Below are 19338 nucleotides of genomic sequence, written 5' to 3' on the forward strand. Positions count from 1 at the left end.
AATATGGTAAAAATGACTAGGAAGTGCTGTATTATCACAATCAATGTTAATGTGATTTTAAACAAATCAAAGTATGGAGCCTTAATTAGGTGGCTAATGTTCTTCTCGCCCCAGGTAGTATTCTTTCAAGAAACACATTTAGAAACTAACCTTCCTAAGATATTTCTTCCTAGATTTTTTTCTCATGCATTTTTTGCTTCGGACGGATTTGCCCAAAGAGGAATTGCTATTTATTTCTGCCTTAGTCTTCCCTGGGAGTTTGGCCAAATTCGGAGAGATCCCTTGGTGTGGTGGCTGTGGGTCGAGGCCAAACTAAATGGGATGATCTTAAATTTTGTAAATTACTACTGCCCTACATTGGATGATACCATAGCCCTACTAAATAATAGTGATTTACTTATGGGGGCACCGGGAAAGATAATATTGGGTGGGGAATTCAACTTTATTCAAGACCTTAAAAAGGATAAGATGGGGTGGGCAGCCATTCAGGGCAGATGTTTGCGTTCTCAGCCGCTCAGTCGAGAAAAAGGCAGGATAAGATTAATCAACTCCAACAGGCAGTAGACAATGCAATGACCTCCAGAGACACCCAGCTGGGGTCGCTGGGATTCATTTAAGCTTGCTTTAAAAGAGTTCATCTTAATTGAAGAAATAATAGCTCCAGAACCTACCAACAGCAAGTCTACGAGGAGAGTCAAATGGTGGGACAAATGCAATGTTAATGGGAGAAAGCCTTGAGATCAGAAATCATTGACCCAAGATATTATAAGGGATAAAGACAGTATAGCTCTAGTTTTTATGGAGCATTACTCACAGCTTTATGCTACAAAATATGAGGTAGGACTGAGACAAATTCACAATTATTTTGATGAAGTAAATCGCCCAGTTTAACCCGAGCTGTTAGCTGAACAACTTGAGCCCAAGGGTAGGTCGCTCCCCCTGCCTCGTGCAGTGCCACCAGTGCTCTCCGCCATCTGCCAGTTTTTTGCACTCTCTTTTCTCTCCACAGATTCCCCTTCATTTTTTGACCTCTCTGTGTGCCTCTGTTCACCCTCTTTTTTCTCCAGATTCCCCTTCGTTTTGTGACCTCTCTGCGTGCCTCTGTTCACCCTCTTTTCTCTCCACAGATTCCCCTTAGTTTTTTTACCTCTCTGTGTGCCTCTGTTCACCCTCTTTTTTCTCCACAGATTCCCCCCTGACTCTTTTCCCATCCCCCCCGCCACCCTTTCACGCCGTATTGCCCGCAAATCGGTCTCTTCCCCGCCTACCCTCCCGCCGCCCACCTCCCAGCTGACCCCTCCTCCCCCAGATACCCATAAATGGCGGCCGCTGCGAGGCCGCGCAGGGGAAGCGCGCAGCGGGCGCGCCTAAGGAAAGCCCGTCTGCGCCCAACCGTGCCTGGACCACGCCCAGCGCCAGGACCCCTGGCCCCCACTGACGCAAGATGACCCGACAAACCTACGATGCAGCGGCCCTCAACGCACTCAAATAAAGGCCGGAAGTCCACCTGCTGCCGAGCCGCCCCGAAACGCTTCCACGGACCCTTCACCTGCACAACCTGCAAGTTCACCTGCCTCCGAACATGCACCGCGCCCGCCAAGCCAAGCACCATCAGCAACCACCTCAACACCCGCTCCGTCCACAGACACGCCGTCGAAATCTGGAACCTGCTCGACACTACATCACCAGACGTCGCCTTCCTCACTGAAACATGGATGAACGCCTCCTCAGCCCCCGACATCGCCATCGCCATCCCGGATGGATACAAGATCATCAGGAAGGACCGCATCAACCAGACGGGAGGAGGCATCGCCATCGTCCACAAGAACACCATCCGCATCACGACCGACGCCGATGACACCTACACCGCCACCGAACACCTCCACTTCCAGATCCACACCGACCCAAAGACGACCCTCAGAGGAACCCTCCTCTACAGACCCCCGGGACCACGCACACAATTCTGCGAAGACATCACGGACTTCATCAGCCCACACGCCCTCCCCTCTGCCGACTACATCCTCCTAGGGGACCTCAACTTCCACCTGAAGAACAACAAGGACCGCAACACCGTCACCCTGCTGGACAACCTCCCCAACTTTGGACTCAAGCAACTGGTCAACACCCCCACCCACTACGCTGGCCACATGCTCGACCCCGTCTTTTCATCCAGCAAGCACATCGCCTTCAGTGACTCCACCGGACTTCACTGGACTGACCACAGCTGCGTCCACTTCAGCTTCAGAAAAACCACCACCCACCACCACCCGAAACAGGTTCCTCACAGGAGCTGGAGCAAGATCACCGCCGACCAGCTCACCGCCTCCCTCAGCCAGAACCCACCTGCCAGCACACCGGACCCCAACGAAGCAGCTCGCAACTTCACGCAATGGCTGATCGCCTGCGCCGACGACCTCGCACCACTGAAGAACCCCCCCAGCAAACCCAGAAGCAAGAAGGCCCCCTGGTTCACCGACGAACTCAAGGACTCAAAGAAGACCTGCCGCACCCTCGAGAAAGCCTGGCTCCTCGACCGGACTACTGACAACATGACCGCCCTCAAACACGCGACCCGCAAGCACCACCAGCTCATCTGCACCACGAAGAAGAAATCACTGAAGGATCGACTGGACAACAACGCCCACGACAGCAAGGAACTCTTCAGCATCGTCAAGGAGTTCTCCAACCCCAGAACCAGCAACAACGACATCACCCCTTCACAAGATCTCTGCGACTCCCTCGCCTCGTTCTTCCACCGCAAGATTGCCGCCATCCACAACAGCTTCGGCACACCATCCTTGCACCCAACCGTCGAACCAACGCACCCCACCGCCAACCTCCACACCTGGACCGCAGTGACCACCGAAGACACAACCCGTACGATGAACACCATCCACTCCGGATCTCCGACTGACCCCTGCCCCCACCGCATCTTCAACAAAGCCGTCTCCACCATCGCACCCCAATTCCGAGACATCATCAACACCTCCTTCGGCACCGCCACCTTCCCGGACAGCTGGAAGCATGCCGAGCTCAGCGCCCTACTGAAGAAACCAACAGCGGACCCCACCGACCTCAAGAACTTCCGCCCCATCTCGCTCCTCCCTTTTCCTGCCAAAGTCACCGAGAAGACCGTCAACAGACAGCTGGCCACCTTCCTCGAGACGAATGGATCCCTCGACCCCTCGCAATCCGGTTTCAGAGCCAACCACAGCACCGAGACCGCCCTCATCGCAGCCACCGACGACATCCGAGCCCTGCTCGACAACGGGGAAACAGCGGCACTCATCCTCATGGACCTCTCTGCAGCGTTCGACACTGTCTGCCACCGCACCCTAGTCCAGCGCCTCAGCAACACCGGCATCCAAGAGAAGGCACTGAAGTGGATCATCTCGTTCCTAGCTGGAAGAACACAGAGAGTCCGCCTCCCCCTGTTTCGTTCCGAGGCCACCGAAGTCATCTGCGGCGTCCCGCAAGGATCATCACTCAGCCCCACCCTCTTCAACGTCTACATGAGACCCCTCGCAGCCATCGCACGCTGACACAACCTCAACATCATCTCCTACGCCGACGACACCCAGCTGATCCTCTCCCTCACCAGAGACCCCGACACCGCCAGAACCAGCCTCCACGAAGGGATGAAAGACGTCGCCGAGTGGATGAAGAACAGCCGCTTGAAACTGAACTCAGACAAGACGGAAGTCCTCCTCCTTGGACCATCACCCTCCGCCTGGAACGACTCCTGGTGGCCCCCCGCCCTGGGCACCGCTCCCAAGCCAACAGACCAAGCACGCAACCTGGGCTTCATCCTGGACTCCTCCCTCTCCATGACCAGACAAGTCAACGCCGTCTCCTCTTCATGCTTTCACACCCTCCGCATGCTCCGCAAGATCTTCCGATGGATGCCGATCGAAACCAGGAAGACGGTCACCCAGGCCCTCGTCACCAGCCGGCTGGACTACGGAAACACCCTCTACGCCGGAACCACAGCCAAGCTACAAAAAAGACTACAACGCATCCAGAACGCCTCTGCCCGACTCATCCTAGACATCCCTCGACGCAGCCACATCTCCGGCCACCTGAGGAACCTGCACTGGCTCCCCGTCAACAAGCGGATCACGTTCAGGCTCCTCACCCACGCACACAAGTCTCTCCATGACCTGGGCCCCAAGTACCTCAACGACCGCCTGACCTTCCACACGCCCACCCGCCAGCTACGATCCGCTAGCCTCGCCCTCGCCGCCGTACCACGCATCCGAAGAGCCACCGCCGGAGGCAGATCCTTCTCCTACCTAGCGGCCAAGACATGGAACTCCCTCCCCATCCACCTTCGGCTGACTCAGGACCACCTCGCCTTCAGAAGACAACTCAAGACCTGGCTGTTCGAGCAGTAGCGGCCCCCTTCCCCCAAGCGCCTTGAGACCCTTCCGGGTGAGTAGCGCGCTATGCAAGTGATATGATTGATTGAATATTTTGGATGCAGAAATCTCAGATGTGGTGAAATCAATTTCAGGGGTTAAGGCCTGTGGAGCAGATGGGCTCCCAATTGTATTTTATAAAATCTTTTCCAAAGAACTGATTCCCTTTTTGGCAAAATTATTCAATACAGTTAGACTGGGAGGTACTGTTCCCCCTAGCTTTAAGAAGTCTATCATCATTAGTTTTGTCAAAAAAGGGAAGAACCATAAAGATGTTAATTCGTACAGGCCGATTAGCCTCCGTAATGGCGATTTTAGGATTTTAATGAAAATATGGGCTCAGCTTTTACCCCGATTTCCCAGCCTTTAACTCATCCCGACCAGCCTGGCTTTGTGGCAGGGAGGTCAATGTCCTCTGATACTGGGTTTTTAATCCAGGCCCTTGATTTTTCAACAAACAGCAAAATACCAACTCTAGTTACGATGATCGACGCTGAAAAGACGTTCGACCTAGTAAACTGGGATGCACTTTTTTTTTGGAATGCAAGAATTTGGCATTCCTGTTCAGATAAGTATTATGTTGAATAACATCTATCAAGGTGCACAAGCCTGGGTGGTTGCAAATGCCAACACTATAGGGGCAATAAATATAAATCGGGGTACCAGACAAAGCTGTCCAATGTCTCCCATCCTGTTCACCTTTTTTATCGAGCCTTTAGCTATAAGAATTTGTGGAAACCCTGAAATAAAACCCCCAATAGAAGGAATGGCAAAATTAAAATTATTCGCAGATGACATAATATTATATCTGCGACCCGACAAACAAAATCTTGACCAGGCTCTACACGAAGTCAGTCAATTTGAATTCATTGGCGGATATAAAATAAACTTTAAAAAAACTGAGGTTTTAACATTGAATGTGGACTGCAATTTTTTACCCTTAAATTGAAAATCCCAAGCCCTGAAGGCAGAACCTATTAGATATTTGGGTATATACGTCTCCAAGCTATCCTGGCTGAAGACGGCTGAGAGCCAGAAACCGGTCATAGGGGATGTATGACGTTACAACGCATACTTTTACCACGACTACCATTACCACGCAATTTTTACAACGCAGGATCCATTACAACGCAGTACCATTACAACGCATGTATTTACAATGCTGGTACCTTTACAACGCATACAATTACATCGTAAGTATTGGTAAGTTTAAAATATTTTTTTAATGTAAATTAATTAAAATTAATATAATTTAATTTAATTAATTTTTTTAATTTAATTAATTAAATTTAATTTAATGTAATTACTTTATTTTAATGTAATTTAAATTTAATTGTATTTAATTTTTTCCCTGTACCCCTTTACCCAAAAACCCAAAACTGACCCTTAATCTTAAAAATATCCCTTTACCCAAAAACCCAAAACTGACCCTAAACCCTAAAAATACCCCTTTACCCAAAAACCCAAAACTGACCCTAAACCCTAAAAATACCCCTTTACCCAAAAACCCCAAACTGACCCTAAACCCTAAAAATACCCCTTTACCCAAAAACCCAAAACTGACCCTGAACCCTAAAAATACCCCTTTACCCAAAAACCCAAAATTGACCCTGAACCCTAAAAATACCCCTTTACCCAAAAACTAAAAACTGACCCTGAACTCTAAAAATACCCCTTTACCCAAAAACTAAAAACTGACCCTGAACCCTAAAAATACCCCTTTACCCAAAAACCCAAACTTATAATATTTTTAATAAAATTATATACTTACCAATACTTACGTTGTAATGGTATGCGTTGTAAAGGTACCTGTGTTGTAAATACATGCGTTGTAATGGTATTTCGTTGTAATGGATCTGCGTTGTAAAAAATGCGTGGTAATGGTAGGTCGTTGTAAAAGTTGCGTGGTAATGGTTGTATACCGGTCATAGGATGCTTGATTCTGGTCCAGGAAATACATGGCTTGGCAGTTCGGGCTGGACTGTTCCCATGAGGCACAGGGTCAAGACTGATGTGGCTTGGTGAGCAAAACAACGATGGATTAAACTCATATCTGTGACTGGGGGTGAATGTTTTGCCATTGTGCAACATTCTGTCCATCATCTTGTGTGTTTTGCTGTTCACCCTATGTGGGAAGGGTATGCCCAGACGTGGGTCCCTTGCTCACTAAGCCACTGGAGTCAAGCAATACTGGCTGAAGACAGCTGATAGCCAGACACCGGTCCTAGGATGCTTGATTCTGGTCAAGGAAAGACATGGCTTGGCAGTTCGGGCTGGACTGTTCCCATGAGGCACATGGTCGAGACTGATTTGCATATGGCCATGTCTGAACTGGGGTGGCTTGGTGAGCAAAACAACGATGGATTAAACCCAGATCTGTGACTGGGGGTGAATGTTTTGCCATTGTGCAACATTCTGTTCATCATCTTGTGTGTTTTGCTGTTCACCCTATGTGGGAAGGGTATGCCCAGACGTGGGTCCCTTGCTCACTAAGCCACTGGAGTCAAGCTATCCTGGCTGAAGAAGGCTGATAGCCAGAAACCGGTACTAGGATGCTTGATTCTGGTCCAGGAAAGACATGGCTTGGCAGTTTGGGCTGGACTGTTCCCATGAGGCACAGGGTCAAGACTGATTTGCAAATGGCCATGTCTGAACCGGGGAGACTTGGTGAGCAAAACAACAATGGATTAAACCCAGATCTTTGACTGGGGGTGAATGTTTTGCCATTGTGCAACATTCTGTCCATCATCTTGTGTGTTTTGCTGATCAGCCTATGTGGGAAGGGTATGCCCAGACGTGGGTCCCTCGCTCACTATGCCACTGGAGTCAAGCTATCCTGGCTGAAGACGGCTGATAGCCAGAAACCGGTCCTAGGATGCTTGATTCTGGTCCAGGAAAGACATGGCTTGGCAGTTCGGGCTGGACTGTTCCCATGAAGCACAGGGTCAAGACTGATTTGCATATGGCCATGTCTGAACTGGGGAGGCTTGGTGAGCAAAACAACGATGGATTAAACAAAGCTCTGTGACTGGGGGTGAATGTTTTGCCATTGTGCAACATTCTGTCCATCATCTTGTGTGTTTTGCTGTATTTTAACATGAAGCACTGTTAGCACAAATAATGGAAGTAGGAACATTAATTATAATAATAATAAACATTAATTTATTATAATTAAATTACTTCCCACCCTATTCCCCTATAAACCACAGCCTGCCATTGAACTAAAAAACACAAAGGTATTCATTATGATGTCGGCCGGAAGTATTCTCCCGACAGTCGGAATCTCCTGGACAGCATCAGAGACCTTCCGACAGATTTGGTTGGTTTACATTCCGACCGCCTCATTATGATGTTCGCGGTCAAAATGTAAACCATGCGGTCATTCCAAATCGGTTCAGAGCGACTCACGGAGTATTTGTGTCGGTTGGAACCGAATCGTGCACCCCTATGGATGGTCGGTTGCGATTCCGAGTTGGTCGGGCAGAGACTTTCCGACTGAGATTGTAATGAGCCTCTAAATGTACTTAAATCTAATTTACTAACTACTAAAAAAGTAACACATATATAAAAAAAATAAACAACACTTACACAAAAAATTACATCGCAAACATTTAAAGTAAATACTTAAATACATAACACTAATTAAAAACAATATTTTAAACAACTATATTTTTGCAAACGATATTAATGACTTCTATATTTTAAAAATCGATATTACTTACCTTCAAACCTTCAAATCGATATTCTTGACAGCAATATTCTTGACACAGATATTTCCATGTCACGATATTTTAAACCCAATATTCTTGTCTGTCAATATTTGCAACTCAATATTTTGTCTAAACACCATTTTAGGTCACTCCAGCTCTTTTGCCTGTCTCTGATTAGTACTTGGTGTAGAAACCCCCCACACTTCATTGTGGCCATATTATTGGTGCTCCAGTTTAGAGACATCCTCAGAGCTACCTGCTGTAATATGCTTCACTTTAAACAAAGGATGTGTCTGGAGAGCAGTCCATGACGGTCACACGAAGAAGAACCACCTCAAACTGATCTTCAAGGTTGAGACACTGGATCCACATCCCCTATGTAGAACATGTACAGAAAAGTGGCACTCAAACACCACACGTACAAGTTCCTCATGACCAAGGAAGGATATGTTCCTCAGAGCACAAGAAGGATTGCTCTGTGACCAGGGCTGGTGATTGCCTGATAGCCAACCTGATAGAGGAGGGGGAAAATCACTTAAAGTCCGCACTTTCAGCTGCAGGAGCTGAGGGTCAGCATAGTGCCTAAATGCTTGCCTGCCTACTGAGAGAGGAAAGGAGTCTTCCCAACCTTGCAGGAGGAGAGACTGTCCAGGAGGAGACGTCAAACATTTTATTGCCTTAGGCACAGCCAGAGAAAGGGTACTGGTGGAGCCAAGAATGATTTGTGCTGTAGAGTGTCTCCACTATGTAGATCTGCACATTGGCTGAGGTGGACTCCATCTACTTTTCCATGTGTATTGGTCCAGGTTGCGCTGCATCTGTCCTAGTATGTGTGCTGTCCAAGGTCGGACTACAACTGCCTGACTGTGTTTATAATTGCCTGGAGTGGACTGAAATTGCCTCGACACTTGCATTGGCTCGGGTTGGAAACTCAGCTGTTGTGGTGAGTGTCTGCATCAGCCCAGAAGACTCCTGTGAGGAGCATGCGCACAGTGGTGCTATGGCCTGCTAAATAATACCAGTCTATGCAGGAGTCCATGCTTAGAGAATATCTGAGGAGTGTCGGACTGCCCTCCACTGCAACTGCTGAACTTGCACATAAGCACCGCAGGCCTCTGCTTGTAAAGGGGCCGATCTGCTGAGCTTGGGCTGAAGAAACTGAGAAGGACTAGAGACTGATTTCCTACCCACCATTACACTGTGAATCATAACCTAAATAAACAGTGACATTTACATGTAATTTATGGAGAAACGAAAATTTTACATGAGCCTTATTCATGTTCCTACCTTAGAATTGATGGGAAGCAGATGCAGCTAGGGCCTCCAGGTGGATGAGATCACAAAGAGAGTAGAACAGGTCACCCACAAGAGAACTGTGATCATGGGTAACATTAAAAGTCCTTCTTTTTTAAAAGACAAGCACCGGGCTGAACAATAAAGTTCTTGTGTTTGTTAACTGGTTGTTGAGTTCTCAGCTTGTGCCTCTCCACACCAGCTCCCTGGGTAGTCTGTTACTGCTTCTCCTAGAAGTAGGTGTATAAAGGCCTGTGCTACAACACTGTTTGTAGGGCCATACAACAGACTGACATCAAAAAAACCTCAGTCAACATGCATGTGGACCAGTAGTCCCTGCCTGCCATGTGGTCCACTGAACAGGGTTTGAAAGTAATCAACAGTGGGATAATCGTAGTTCAATTAAGAATGTTTTAAGCATGCAACAATGGTCGACTAAATACACAACTCATTTAATATGGTCTTCAAAATGTAGGAATTATTAGTTCGAATAAAGTGGTAGGAGGAAGGCTAATGACACAATAATTGATAACACAGAAGACATTGTGACCAAGGTGATTTCCTAAATACTTGCATCAACTAGATTAATGTAAGTAAGCTAAAACTTTTATATCTGAACATAAATATCCAAGTTGTGTGGAAAAGCTTCAAGTGAAAACATGAATTTACTAATCATGTAGCTGTGGCCTTGTCTAACACATTTACCTATACCTGGGAATTGGCAAAGACTTATTTGTCCTTGGTTGTGAGGAGAGGGTTTGTAATTGTATACAACAGCATATGCTTTAAGAACATTACTTTGCATTGCCCCGCCCTACCCTGAGCCTACTAGAACTTGAATGTATTCAAAAGTATTTACATTTATGATGTGGCACCATCTTGGCATGACTTCCTACAATGTGGTATTAGCAGTGCTTCATTTGTAAAAGAATGAGTGCCGGTGCTCATGGCTCTGCTCAGAAGCCTGTGGCAGATGTAACTGAATGCTGATGCACCCCACACTAAGTCTGCGTAGATGTAAATCCACATCATACCTCTATAATACAATTTCAGTCAATTGTTCCTCTTTATCTCACTGTTTTCACGTTCCTGCTTTCTCACATTGTGATGGTTTGACTGTCTTTTTTTTCCTCCTCTAACTGAATGCCGGTGCACCCCACACCGACTCTGCATAGATGTAAATCCAGCTCATACCTCTACAATCCTATTCCAGTCACTCATTCCCCTTTATCTGACTGTTTTCAGGTTCCTAATAAAATAATAATAACTTTAGCTTTATTCGATTTAGGTATAAAATCATAAAAGCACATTGCGAAATATAAACACAATTACATTTCAAATCATTTCAAATCATATCACGGACTGTGTATGAAAAACCGCTCACCCTGGAGCTGTATTGTCCCGACCAAAAGTCAGTCTCTAGATGATCTTGTATAGGGGTGTAGTGATTCTCTAGGATAAAAATCAGATAGACCCCAGGTGTGTATGGGTCCATCTCCTATTTGTGGTTTCCAGGATTGGAGGTAAGGGACGACATCGCAATTAATGAACTTTATCAGCACCAGATCACCGGGTCTCTCTTTTCGAAGCGGCCCTAACCATCCCACCCTTCTAACACATTGTATTCTACCATCAATGTAAGGGGGTAGGGGTCTATTCTTTGTTAGCCAAAAAAGTGCCTTATTTCTCAGCTCCTGTTCACTTTCAGTTTTTCCCTTTGAAAGTTCCGGCACCCCAGACAGGACACCCACGAACGGGGCAGCCTCCGGTGGTAGATGGATATGATGTGTTTTCCTTTGCATGTTCCTTACCTTGGTGAGTGGCCCTTTAGGGGGTATTGTTACGTTGTTCAGCCCCGTATTAACAGAACAGCTGGGTATTGTTTTTATTTTGATGGGAACTTTCTCACTGGGATGAGTTGGCATAGCTGGGGTTGCCCGTTGGAGTTGGAAGACACTACTTTGTGGAGTTATTGAAGGCTTTACAGTATCACGTGAAGGCTGTAATAGATTGGAGTCCGCCAAGTTTTTTAGGGGGAGCAAGCTTGTCTTGATCTTTTCCTCTATTGCCGTGATCCTATCGCCAAGGTCGTGCATTCTTTCTATTAGCGGGTGTATTGCGGCACTAATCATAGTTTGTATCTGGGCCAAGAGTGTTGATGAAATTGGGGGTTCAAACAATTTATTTTCCTTAGCATGGGTGCCTGTGTGTTTGACCGCTGATCGATTTCTTCCGCCAGAGTGGTCCTGGAAAAACATTATAGGGTTCGTGTTACCTGTTTCAGGTGGGCAGAGAGAAGTACCCAAGCGGTTTCCATAGGGTGGGGATACTGAACTGGGGTGGGGGCTTGTGATGACTGTAGGACAAAAGGAGGCATTAGTGTGCTCTGATGTCGACTTAACGGCCGCATATTTGGAATGGCATAAACCATTAAGTTCCTCCAGGAAAGATAAATTTGGTGATGAGATGGCAAACTGAGGGGGAATGATGTCACTATCGGAACAGTCGGTGAACAGTCGGTCTCGTGCAATTCTTACGGGTTGTTGGACAGTAGACGGTGTAGTCTTGGTTAGGTATTGAACCATTGTCCCCTTGGCCAGGTCCCTAGACCCAATAGGAATTTTCGGGGCCCCTTTACAAGACATGTTGTGAATAGCTGCAGGCACCTGCAGGGACTTGAAAGACTTTGCACAAGATGTCTTACCTATTTTGAATGCACGGCCAGGGGAGGTGGCCCGTCCCGGCCTCCTCTGGCCTATGATGGCCTTAGATGGTCCCGCCCTTGTCCCGGGCTTCTCCCGGCGGGCTCCCGCGCGCGACTCGCGGGGCGAGAGTCGTTCCGGTGTTTTCTAGCGCATCCGGGCGCATCCGCGGTGACCCTGTTGCGCCGGGGCAGCTGGGAGCTGTAGTTCTCCCTCAGCTGCTGCTGCATCCGGCGTGTGCCCCAAGATGCGGTGACCACCCGTGCCGTTGCCCTCACGGCGGAGTCAGGTGAGTGGTATGGCCGTTGCCCTCACGGCATGCTTGCAGTAGCTTTGGTTTGGCCCCCCAACGAGCGCTCGGCGCTCCGGTGTTTTCTAGCGCCTCCGGGCGCGTCCGCGGTGACCCTGTTGCGCCGGGGCAGCTGGGAGCTGTAGTTCTCCCTCAGCTGCTGCTGGATCCGGCGTGTGCCCCAAGATGCGGTGACCACCCGTGCCGTTGCCCTCACGGCGGAGTCAGGTGACTGGTATGGCCGTTGTCCTCACGGCGTGCTTGCAGTAGCTTTGGTTTGGCCCCCCAACGAGCGCTCGGCGCTCCGGTGTTTTCTAGCGCCTCCGGGCGCGTCCGCGGTGACCCTGTTGCGCCGGGGCAGCTGGGAGCTGTAGTTCTCCCTCAGCTGCTGCTGGATCCGGCGTGTGCCCCAAGATGCGGTGACCACCCGTGCCGTTGCCCTCACGGCGGAGTCAGGTGAGTGGTATGGCCGTTGCCCTCACGGCGTGCTTGCAGTAGCTTTGGTTTGGCCCCCCAACGAGCGCTCGGCGCTCCGGTGTTTTCTAGCGCCTCCGGGCGCGTCCGCGGTGACCCTGTTGCGCCGGGGCAGCTGGGAGCTGTAGTTCTCCCTCAGCTGCTGCTGGATCCAGCGTGTGCCCCAAGATGCGGTGACCACCCGTGCCGTTGCCCTCACGGCAGAGTCAGGTGAGTGGTATGGCCGTTGCCCTCACGGCGTGCTTGCAGTAGCTTTGGTTTGGCCCCCCAACGAGCGCTCGGCGCTCCGGTGTTTTCTAGCGCCTCCGGGCGCGTCCGCGGTGACCCTGTTGCGCCGGGGCAGCTGGGAGCTGTAGTTCTCCCTCAGCTGCTGCTGGATCCGGCGTGTGCCCCAAGATGCGGTGACCACCCGTGCCGTTGCCCTCACGGCGGAGTCAGGTGAGTGGTATGGCCGTTGCCCTCGCGGCGTGCTTGCAGTAGCTTTGGTTTGGCCCCCCCAGGTTCCTACTTTCTCACTTTGTGATGGTTTTTCTTTTTTTCCTTCCGTTCTTTTTTTGAGTTTTTCCCTCTTTTTCTCCCCTACAAATCTGATGATGAAAGATAAGTGCTGGTCCCTAAAATTAGTGCTGGAGGCCCCCACAGGCAACCACCAGCTCAAATGAAGCACTGGGTATTAGTGATATCATTAGCCCTAGGACGAGCATCATGCAAGGTATTTCCATTGTGCCTTGAGTGCTAACACTTTGCCAATAACTACCACCATTATACATAGGCTTTCCTGTTTTCAGTTTCTATTTTTTTTAACTTCCAGTGGGGTTTATTCAGTGTTTTCAAGTGATTTCAATACCTTAAAAAACACAGTGGTTATCAGTGGGTATACATTTTCGCGCCATTAAAAACAAAAGAAAGAGTGTTTTTCCAGTGCTTTTGGAACATTTTGCTTTTATTATTGCTTGGTTTCTGCACTGATAGTGCATGGTATATAGACAGTGTACGTACAGTGTACTTGATGTTCAAATATATTTTTACGAATCAAACTTATTGTAGTACACCATACAATACTTCTTTTGTGATCCTTTGATCATGCATGCTCACTCTTTCCTTCCCATGTAAACTTTTATCTGTGAAAAGGCTCTCGCAACACTGGCATTTGAGAGAGCCAACGCCAAAACAGCCAGTAGACAATTTGCTACTCTGGCCACAGACATAGCTTTTAATGCCATTGCTGATGCACCACAAATACTTTGAACTGGGTGCATATGCCATCAGAGATATTGAAGCAGTCAAAAATGAAGCAGCACTTTTGAAAGTCTGGACAAAATTCCACTTTACAGAAGGGATCTAGTACTTGTGCAGAGTACCACAGTGAGGCTTCATTGACTTCAAATGCCATAGATGGTGAAGGGACATTTCTATACATCATTGCAAGCCATTTCTCATACATTGTGAAATAAAATGTCATGAATTGTTCCTCAACATTTCTTTCCTTAACAAGTGGCAAGCACTCTAATGTGGAACATGTTGCAGTGTCAAATTCCCTAAAAGTGTCGCCCGGCCTACTCTCAAGGAGATGTTTCACATCTACACCAATTATGCTGAACACTTCATAGATTAAAGTGTTTTTAGACTCACTTCCAATATACGACTGAAGATCCTCACATTTCTTTCCTTTGACATCATCACTTAGCAAGGAATCTGTAAACGGTTGGCACATGAATATTATAGCATTCATGGCTTCTAGGATTGAGAACCAGCAGCTAAATGTCACAGTTGGGATGATTCTTTCTTTGATACCACACAAAACACAACATGAGAAATATTTGTGTTTGTACTTCCCGCGCATAACAAAACAGTACACCAGAATGGACTAAAAAGTCAATAGTATTCTTCATTAACTCATAAGATTGTAAAGATTTTTTTTGCAAACCATGTAGGAAGCGGCAAGGGAATCTTACAGGGAAGCACTTTAGCTCAGGTATCGATTTTTACAGGTCATCACAACTTTTCCACATACAAATCACTGCAAGTACAAAAACTATCACTCCAATCTTTGTTGAACTTGGTAAGAACTTTTTGCAGCATCATTCCAAGTGATGCTGCGCTCCATGTTTTCCAAAGGTCTGATATCATGTTTTCACCATTATCCTAGAAGCTTTGTCACAACACTCTTTTCAAATATACCTGTCAGTACACCTTGATTTGAATGTTTAAAGCCTGGGGTGTTTGGCAATTCACATACTATCAATACTGACTCGCTAGAGAAGGAGGCTGATATATTAAGGGATTTTACCCTTATTCAGTGGGTAAATGTCATGGTACATATTGGGAAAGATTCTTATGAAGCGAGCCATGTTACCTATCAGTGGAAAAATCAAACGTAGCCAAAATATCAAATATGATTTTGTTTTTTCCTAATTCTCTAATGTTTATAAAATAATTAAACAAGACCTAAAACATACTTCTAAACTCTGCATCTTTAGACCAAAGAACACAAAACTGAAAAAAGCAAAAGGAAGACGAAACAACATTTCAGTGACATCCGTAAACAACAAAACTCAAGCAGAATAGTTTTAGCCCGGTCCTTCTTCCTGCTACCTTGTATAGCAAAGTTACATTGTATTGGCCACTTCAGGAAGAAATAAAAAACATTCTTTCACTCTCCTTTTCCTTTCTTTGAATGGCATTTAGTTTGTAGTTGTGCAGGTGTGTTTTCAGTGTTTATATGTTTACACTGGTGAGGGCTATTTCCTTTTCAGTGGGGTTTTATCAGTTATTATAGGTTTTCACCAAAAACCGGATAGCCTAATTATAAATAAGAGGCAGTTTAACAGGTCTGGCACCATTGTGTTGTGGATTAAAACAATATGCCAAGCATTACCTCAAGGTCAACATTATATAAGTGGTGAGCACAGCTGTGCACTTGATGCCTACACTGTGTCAAAAACAGCCACCATTCAGTTAGGGCCAGAATTGTGCCCAATACACACATTTTCATTCCCCAGATGCCCACAACATGTCCAGTAAGCTAGGGCTGGCATCAAACATGGATTGGCACCAGTACTCCAGAGATGCTCACATTATGCCAAGAATTACCAAGATTTTTCCAGGATCAACATAGATGTTCACAATGATCTAGTAAATCATAATAAACCATTTCAAACAACATTTTGGCGAAGTGCACTTTCGGACATAATCTGCTTATGTTCTGTGAAGCACTTGTGAGAAGCCGCGTTGCTCTAACTTCGCTGGTACCATGAGAACAGCGATGCACTAGAAGAGGGAGGAGAAAGAGGAATATTAATTGGTAAAGTGTCCCTATGTTACAGAAGCCAGTGTTGCACAAACCAATTACAAACAGTTGCACTTTGGCACAGAGTAGTTTCTGACATGAACTTCTGGTGTAATCTGTAAGCCACTCAGGAGATGCACTCACGCTCGAAGTCTGCTGGTGCCTGGAAAATGATGAGGGGCAAGAAAATAGCTCCTGATTACTAAAGCACCCGTGCTACAATATCAGCTGCAATATCAACCCCCTGTATCAAATCAGCTGCAGTGTTTTCCACACACACTCCCCACCTCTCCCACTGCCATCTTCTCCCCACCCCCACCCCCTGCAGCCGGTCTGACTCAATTGCCAGGGCTAGTTTGTGTTACCAGTCCAGCCCTGACCCTCTGATTACATTCTGTGAGGCTCTTGTGAGAAGTGCTTTCACTCCAAGTTCTCTGGCGTATGGAAGAGCTGTGAAGAATGAAGAGGGGATAGAGGCAAGATCATAAAGAGGACTATTGATTAGTATAGTACCTCTATTGTATAATTTGTACATGATGGAGCAGTGTGAATATGAACCAATTTCAAACAAATGCATTGTTGCACAATGTACTTTCTCACTTTAACTTCTACTTACATTCTGTGAGGCACTCGAGAGAAGCCCCCTCTCTCCAAGTCTATTGGTCCCTGGAGAGTAATGAAGCATGAGGAGAGGGATCCTGATTGGGAAAGCCCCCTATGATAAAACTTGCACGCGGTGGAGTGGCACAACATGCTTGTTTTGCACAAAGGACCTCATTTACGGGGATTTGGCATAAGACAGCTGCACTGCCTTGAGCAAAGTGAAAGTTCAAGAATGCACTGTATTTATGCAATACGGCGCATTCCTGTTCTGCCCCCCCCCTGCGCTGATGCCATTGAGGCAACCTAGCGCCAACGCAGGCACTCTTGCACCATGGTGCAAGGGTGCCTGTGTTGTCTGCAGGATTATTTTTGTGCAGTAAGGGACACCTTCCAGCACAAAAAAATTCTTAAGAAGTGTTTTCATCTTTCTATGTATGCTGCAGAATGCAGCACACATAGAAAGAGGAAAAAACAAAGAGAAATTAAGACATTTCTCCTCGTTATGTTTCACCTCAGGAAACGTAAGGATTTGGCACTACCCCAGGTTTGTATAATCTTGTAAATCTGGGGCAATGTCAAAATCCATAGGTGTTGCATGGGAACACTGACTGTAATGCTCATGGAACACCTTCCTTGTGAAGAGTAAGGCGACACAGCGATTTGCGCTGCCTTGCTTTACTCCATATCTATAAGGCCATCCAAAGCCATGCATAGTGGCTTTGTGTGGCCTCATAGATATGATTTTGTAATCTGTGCTGCCGGAGCATCACAGAAAGTTACACTGGCAGCGAAAGGGGCTCATAAATAAGGCCCAGATTGCGCAAAGTGTATTGTTACCGTGCCAGCTAGCTAGAGTGCTTGAGAGCAGAAGACGACTTGTTCTGCTCACATTTCGAAACAGTATATCTAAAGTGGTCCTGAAAATTACAGACTTTTACCAATATAAAAAGTAGCAAATACTTACAAAAACAACTCATGAATAACCTCCAGTCTGAGTTATGCAGACCATCTTTCCACTCAAATAGCCTGATAAACTTACAAGGCACAAATTACTTCTCTTGACCCCCATTTAATGTGGGCCACATATGAAGTTCTTGGGGATTCCAAACAATTCATTATCAGTGAGGCTTGGTGTTCATCATCATAATCTAAAACTTGATGATTTCTCACAGTACCATTCAGAGGTGATCCTCTCAAATCCTTGCCAAAATGTCCGCAAAAAGAGCCATATTGAGGGCAAAAAGTTCATTTTCAGAGCACCTGTTAAGAAGCCAATAATTGTGATCAACTGATTAGAACACTCTAGAGCTGATCCTGAAAATACAAAAATAGACATGGGTGGGTAGGACCTATAAGCTAACATTGGAGTTAATCACCCCCCTAGTTCACTCCTTAGAAGTAAAGAATACTGCATTCACCTGGCACTGATACATTTGACAACAAATTAAAACTACTGCAAACCTTGGATGTTTTTTTTGCTTCTATTGATACACATCTGGGAAATATGAGCACTCTATTCAATGACATCAAGAAGAAACAGCTCGCACCTCAATAGTAACTAAATTGACAAGCCTTCCATAAGTACAGTTTGATTGTTTAACAAATTAAAGATGCTAGTAAATATTAAGAATTGATGAAACCTAATAAAGTCTCAATGGCTCATATGTCACCTTGCCAGACACATGTTGAAAATATATTGTTTCATCCAACAATGGCAACATATAAAGAGAAGAGGGATCAGAAACTGGAGCGTTTGTGCACCCTACCTATATCTCTTATATATCTTTCACCTCCTCCAGCAACGCTTTATGAGTATGCTTATAACATTCATTTCCACACGTTTCCAACAATGTGTTCTGTCTGTGGAGCCTTATTTCCAGTCTCATTGATTCATTTAAGGCAAAGGAGCTCCTCCCACGTGCAACTGCTTTCAATCCAAAACAACTAGAAAATTGTCAAGATCCATAATAGCCCTCTCTGTGTTCTCCCACTGTCAATGACTTAATTAACAGCTGGAATGAGCACTGTGACTCTGACCGAACATACCTGCCTTAGACCATGGTGTGGTTTACAATATTTTCAGGCCATTTGTAGAGGCCTGATTAAATGTTGTCCCTCCTTTTGGAACACCAGTGGTCATCTTGGTTCTAGGAGGAAACCACATTCTGCTTCAACTGCCAGTGGATCTGGCCTTGTCTACACAATAAAAGGAGACCATGCCCTGTTTCAACTGCCAGTTATTGAGTCTCCACCCAAAGAAGTAGCAACTTATATATGAAGAGCAGAAGGTAAGCCTTGCTTGAAGAAAAAACGTTTTTCTTTAAAAATCACAGAAGGCAAAGACTTAGTGACATTTTGTTAGAGATAGAAAAAGACTTTGTTTGAACACCCGTGGGTAAAACAATATTGACCATTGTTTAAGGTAGTGAATGAGACTACATGGACTGCAAATCTACAATTTTGTTTTTGAATTCTTAGGACAAAGAATTTATTTAAAAGCAGGAAGAATCTTTTTAGGAAAAAGTGCAAACAGTTTGGGTGAGCGCCATTCAGGCCCCCA

The sequence above is a fragment of the Lissotriton helveticus genome, chromosome 8 (assembly GCF_964261635.1).
Source record: "Lissotriton helveticus chromosome 8, aLisHel1.1, whole genome shotgun sequence".
NCBI lineage: Eukaryota > Metazoa > Chordata > Amphibia > Caudata > Salamandridae > Lissotriton > Lissotriton helveticus.